This window comes from Leuciscus leuciscus (assembly GCF_965113295.1).
Source record: "Leuciscus leuciscus genome assembly, chromosome: 3".
Lineage (NCBI taxonomy): Eukaryota > Metazoa > Chordata > Actinopteri > Cypriniformes > Leuciscidae > Leuciscus > Leuciscus leuciscus.
Genome location: NC_138727.1, coordinates 38,751,755 through 38,758,734, shown reverse-complemented (window position 1 = coordinate 38,758,734; position 6,980 = coordinate 38,751,755). Strand labels below are relative to the sequence as shown.

Here is a 6,980-nt window from a genome sequence, read left to right as displayed (position 1 = left end):
CCAGGAGAGCATTACAATAGTCCAGTCTGGATAGAACAAGAGCTTAGACAAGGAGTTGTGTGGCTCCGATAGGAAGGGCCGGATCTTTCTGATGTTGTATAAGGCAAATCAGCAGGATCACACAGCAAGGATGGTTTGGCTGAAACCATAAGCAGTTCTGTCTTGGCAAGGTTGAGTTGAAGGTGAAGGTCATTCATCCAGCAAGAATTTTCCATCAGGTAGGCTGAGATGCAAGTAGCAACCGTCAGTTCCTCTGGCTGGAATGAAAAGTAGAGATATGTGTCATTAAGTGGTAGGAAAAGTCATGTTTCTAAATGACAAAGCCTAGTTACGCTAAAAAAAAAATAAAAAATAAAAAAATAGATGGGTGGAATCTAACACAATCGTGGTTTTACTGTAGCAAAACCAAACCTTGTGCAGCTCCAGTGGCCTCACAAGGATCAAATGAATATTCATATGGGAAAATATAGTATAAAACAAATTAAATTTTCTGCCACTTTTAGTGCAATCATATGGAATCAGAAGACTCGGCCATTACAATATTTTAAATTACTTCTTCCCATACCTTGTTTGCATGATCATTCTGCTTTCCACTTGACCTGAAATCATAAAAAAAATAAAAATAATTAACAACTCAGTATTACATTTACACATGTAAGAATATGTTCCACTGAGACAATGCAAAACCTGACTATGATCTGGAAGCTGAGCAGGAAAGGCTAACAGTGAAGTTTTGAGCTGAGCTGAGACAAGACACCTAACGTTAGGGGTGTAACTGTCTGTTCATCTGGATCAATGCAATTTTCATAACCAATGATCAAAAGTATCCTATGAAAAAGGCTACTATGATGACCCCAGGCCATCCAAAATGTAGATACGTTACTTTCTTCATCAGAACACAAACATTCTATCAACTTTTATTTTATAAGTCTAATATATGCACATATATGCATTCTACGTGTTGGCAAGCAGATGCAGCCAGAATATGCAATTTATCATGTTGTGTTCATATTCTAGTCTCATGTGCTTTCCTGTATCATCATCATCAAGTACAGTATTTACTGAATTCGTTTTCTTACCAGTCTTGAGATAGCCATGTTAACCCTTACGAAAATTAACTATGGTTTAACCACAAAGAAAAAAACATGTTAGGCCTATTTGTAGTATAACTGTGGTTATTAAAAATGGTAATAAATATCCGCCAAAAACGTGCTTACTATAATTAAAACCGAGGATATTTTTTAAGAGAAGAGTTTTCAGCTTCCAGGCAGTGTTTCAAAATGTCCCGCCATTTAAGAGATTGATTTACTGACAGATACTATCGCCTATTAACAAAGATTTTATACACAATTAAACGGACTTTGATATGTATAACAAGTCTACGAAAGCTTGTTTTAGGTCTTTTGAGATGTGGGTTCAACTGATCTTTCTTAACAGATGGAAAATGTAAAGACGCATGATGCTACATTTTCAGTGTTTTGCCCTCCAGCTCTCGCCAGTTATGACAGAAAATCATTTAAGAAAGCTACCGTTAGCTTGAAAACTGTAAACGTAACACAAATGTAATATAAAATATCGTTCACATGTAACTTAGTATGAGACTCTTACCTCAGCCGGTGATCGGTTGGCATGATGTCCGCTGTGACGAACAAGGCTCACTGAAAAGGGCGTTATTTCCAAAGAATCCAAACGGACTGACTGACAATAGCTCCTGCTCACGGCTGCTCGCCTCTTGACGAATACGATTGCTTTGAACCACTGTTGATCTCACAATCCACTTCACGAGAGTAGACTGAATTCAAATCTCCCGCTTGCCCAAACTCGACTGATCAGCTAACGTTAACCGTTGTGGGCGGGAGTAAACAGCGGAAAAGTAATGGCGGCGAATTTGAATCTGCGTCACTTGAGTGCGCGCGCACTCACACACACAAAGCCCTGAATGTGCAGCAACGGAGATTTGGAAAAATATTCATAAAATATACATGAAAAGACAATGAAATAATGATCAAAATGAGTATAAAATAAAATGTGAAATAAAAAATAATTCAATACAGGCCTACTGTTGCCTATGTAGGGTACTGTATGTACAAATACTATTATTTAACCTTAAAAAAAACCCACTTTAACCCCCACATGCTTAATAATCTGTAAGGAAAACATATTGAATGCAGATTTCCGCAGTTATACCTTCTTTACTTTGTTTTCTAATTTCACAGAAAAAAATCTGTAAATACCTAATAATTTCTGTAAAATTAGTTCCTTTTAAAAAACGTAAAATTGATGTAAAACCAAAATACAGTACAATTAACAGTGGACCTTTAAATTACAGCAAATACCTTTTATTTGACAGATATTTGCTGTAATAATGACAAAACGGTAAAAATCTGTAAAAAAAAAAATACAGACAATTACCTGTAAAATTACACTTTTTTTACAGTGTGTGCTGTAACGGACCTTATAGCATCACAAAATGTTGCTGTATAGTTTTTAAACACTGATAATATTGCTCAGCTCTATGACAATGCATTTATCTCATGCTCTAGATAGAAAAAAAAATATGCAGACAGGTAACCATGTTGTTTTGAAAATGTTTATTCCACGGAGTTCTTCACACAGTTTGAGAAAAGTATTTCGGATGTGGTCCACATCAGGTAGTCTCTGTCAAAACAGTGTTGGCTCAAATCCGTTTTGCAGATATGGGCCAGAGCAGTTTTTAGCCCTTTTTTAAATGCAGTCGGCTCAGATATGTTACACAGATTCGGGCCACACCAGTGTAACCTATGTGAAAACAGTATCGGCTCAGATTCATATTGCAGATCTGGACCAAATCAGTGTCAGACACAGCTAATGTCTTTCGGTTACCTATGGGAAAAGTGATCTGGGCCAGATCTGTTTTATGATATAAATACTGAACTGATGGCAGTTAGAATGTTTAAGCTGAAACCTCTATCTGGCACGGATCTGGTTCACAATCAGAAAACGTCTCTAAGATAGAAACGGAGGCAAGGGGCTTAAAACGGATCCGGGCCAAATGTAATTGCTATCTGGGGACCGACCCTGTCAATTTAGGACCAACCCATATAATTTTTTTACCCTTTTGGACTAAAAAAGTCCCCTTTGGTTTTTAAGTTGATAAAAAAAACGACTTGCCGGTTGTAAACTTGCGTTAACTTGCGAAAGAATATAGGCTATATATAGACCGACCAACCAACCCCCTTTTTTTTTTTTTTTTTTGGCTGTTACGGCAAACCAAAATATTTTTAAGGATGGCCTCAGTAGGCATCGCTTGGCACTGATTACATTTACACCATCAGCTGTCCAATGCTCTCTGTCTTTCAGAAGCAGACTGCGGTTGTGTTGCAGCATCTTCCATCTCTTGTAGTTCAATGTCTGTGTATTCTGGTTCAAATAAGTATGGTTGGTTAAAAAAAAAAAAATCTTCATCTACATCGAAATCTGCGGACATATTTACGAATACAGTTTTACATACAGCGCGCGTCTTCAGCTGCTTGTAAACAGACCGTTTTGCGCTCCCCGGCAATGTCGGGACGTCATCTTGTACAGTAGATGGCGATAATACTCCTAAGGAGTGAGCAGCCAGTAACAAGTAGTAGTAGAAGAAGAACGCCGTAATCTCAGTTCTCGCGCATGCGTCGTGGCGCCCCCGTGAACTCTCGTCAGAGGTCCACATTGAAGAACACTAATAGTTGAATAAAGTCGTTATTTTTGTTGTTTTTTCGCACAAAAAGTATTGTCGTCGCATGATAAACTTAATGTAGAGCCACTGTAGTCACTTGGACTATTTCAACATTTTCTTCACTGACTTTCTGGGCCGGCGAGTTTCGGTCCCTCTGGAAGCCTATGGAGGAGTGAGATAGCTCTCAGATTTAATCAAAAATATCTTAATTTGTGATCCGAAGATGAACGAAAGTCTTACATGATTGGAACAACATGAGGGTGAGTAATTACTGACAGAATTTTCATTTTTGGGTGAACTAACCCTTTAATATATGAAATGATTTCATGTTAGTTATAAATACAGCGAAAAAGAAAACATATTATATTATATTTATTATATTATCCAAACTGCTGGGGTTGTGTGTGTGTGTGTGTGTGTGTGTGTGTATATATATATATATATATATATATATATATATAGATAGATAGATAGATAGATAGATAGATAAATAAAGATTATTATATTATATTAGCCTATATTATATTATGTTATATTAGTCTATATTATATTATTATACATTTTATAATTTGACTTGCACTTGGTTTTGACTTGCAAGTTTATTAGGTTATTAATATATTATGAAATATGCTCTATTATATTATATTATATTATATTATAGGCTATTATATTATAGGATATTATATTATATTATATTATATTATATTATCCATTCTCCAACATGCTTATTGAATGAATGTTGGGTTGTAGGGTGTATTATTATATTATATTATATTATATTATATTATATTATATTATATTATATTATATTATTATACATTCTCCAAACTTGGAGAATTGGGTTTTGACTTGAGAGTTTATTTGGTTATTAATATATTATTAACTATTATATTATATTATATTATATTATATTATATTATTATGATATTATCCATTCTCCAAAATGCTTATCGAATGAATGTAGGGTTGTAGGGTGTATTATATTATATATATTATAAGCAAGCATGCTAAATACTCTACACTGGACACAAATTAATAGCTGGATGCCTGGATCTCAGGAGGATATAATGTCCATACTCCATACAGTCTATGTAAGAAGGTTCAGAAGGAGCTCCGTATGATCTGCCCCTCCCTCTCTGAAAGCATCCGCATCGCTCCCCTCACACACACACACACACACACACACACACACACACACACACACACACACACACACACTGGACTGACTCTCTCTCTCTCTCTCTCTCTCTCTCTCTCTCTCTGTGATGAAGGAGGAGGAGGGACCTGCTCGTGTCGTGAGCTACGTGCTGCTGAGTTCACATCCACCACCAAAAATCTCAATATACCACCCCATGCAGACGCATATCAGGAGCGCACACACTTCACTACAGCCTTAAGCCACCTGGGAAGAGATTTGAGTTTTTGTAGATTTTTGTTTAACAAGCATCTGTGAATTTACAGCCTACGATGCTTGTGTTTATATGATTTCTGATTTGTTACCATCGCGCTCGAATTGCTGCAGATTAAAAGACGTGGTTGGTTTATTTATGGTCGGTTGTTAGAAAAAGGTTGGAGCTGTATTACATTGAGGACGCGCTGAATTTGAGCTCTTTTCTCATCTGTTTGGGTTTGTGACCGAGCAGGAGGGAGGAGTGGCGGAGAAACGGCTGGTAAGTCTATAATACTACACCACATGAACAAATATGTTATGCACTATCATAAACAGACATTCTTCCTTGGCATTATTTACTCCTCGAGTGCACTGATTAAAGCGCGAGACCTAAACTGAAGGTTGAAATACATAAACTGATGTCTTGTAACGTTACTCCGCTAGCCTGCTGGTTAGCGATGTCCGGATCCTTAACGAATTATTCTTTTGAGTCGGATCCTTATAATGATTCGGTTGAGTCGTTTCACAATCGGTCTGAATCGGTCCGTGCGGCTCACTCTTGAATCAACTCGCCGACTCATTGAAGCGCCTCTTTCGAACATGTCAGATTCGTTATACGATATGTGTTAAAGGATTTGGAATAAAGCGAAAACTATGAAAGTTACTTTAAGAGTTAAATATTACATATGAATGGTAGGCTACTGGATATATTTTACCAAGCAACAAGAGTTGACTGCAATAAACAACACTTTATCTAAGAATGAATAAACCTTTCAGTTAAGAGATTAAATTATATTAGAGTATAAAATATGCAGTTTAATGGAAATGGAAATTGCATTTAAATTCAACATGAAATGTATGTTAACACAGTTGGCTAATTACTGTGAAACCCTAGGGCACTAAATTACAATACTTTTATTAGCTGGCTATCAATAAAATGTAACAACGTAATAAACAGTAATATGTGCTTACAAAATGCTTTACTGGAACATAATGTCAGGGACCACGGGATGACTGACTACGTCATAACGTAAAGAACGCTGAATCCCTTTTAGCTGAATCTGTTTGAACGAATCGATTCGCAGAAATGATTTGGACTTCCCATTAATGTTGCAGATAGCAGAACGTCTTGTGATCTAATGTAAGTTTTTTAAGTGTTTAATAGCGGTTATAGACGTATACTATTTATGTTAATTACTATTAGGCATTTGTGGTTTCGCTTCTACTTTCATTTCTCTGTATAACGTTAGTCTCAGTAGAGACACCGCCTATTATCAGACGAATACAATTATAACCGGAGCAAGTCCTGAAATGGTTTAACTAATCGAATGCAATTCAAAACCACTCTGCCTCTGAATTTCAGCAGCACTTTCTTGTGGCCTTTTATCGGCTATGTGTTAGTCTGACACTGCGACAAGCGCTTTTTTGCTGAATGCTCGTTCATTCATTTGTGTTGTCAAACTTCTCGACGTCATAATGATAATAAAGAAAGCGCGTGGCGTGAGCAGAACGTTCTAGGCGCGTGCTGGCCTGACCCCAGCTGTTTGTTGTCCACGTGCTCCTGTTACACAATGTAAACACAATAGTAATCGGTGCACTTCATTATGAACTCCAGCGCTGGAGAATGTTTAGTAATGCTGCATTGACACTTTATTTAATTTTGCCTTACATGACAAATAGACCAAGATTAAAATAAAATAAAATTCATAGGTCTACGACTACGTCTATCCGACGATAAACCTGTATTTTGGGGTTTACTTTCTTTCTGGGATAAATTTAGTTTTAGTCGTTTTTTAGGGAAGAACTTATGTTCATCTTATATTTGTCGTAGCCTATAGTTATGCACAACTGTAGCATGTTATTATTTGTATTTAACATTGTTTCACTTCAAAT

At 36.6% G+C, this 6,980-nt stretch overlaps 1 protein-coding gene across 2 annotated transcripts in view; it reads left to right on the top strand.

The window, feature by feature from the left end:
* Positions 1-4,976: 4,976 nt before the first annotated feature.
* The window catches only part of rnf24 (ring finger protein 24), a 36,285-nt gene continuing 34,281 nt past the window's right edge, over positions 4,977-6,980 (top strand). The window contains exon 1 of one of the 2 annotated variants that reach the window (XM_082164940.1): positions 4,977-5,367. The gene's annotated coding sequence lies outside the window, so the exon portion shown is untranslated. The remainder of the gene's footprint in view (positions 5,368-6,980) is intronic. The other variant, XM_082164941.1, reaches the window with a different exon arrangement.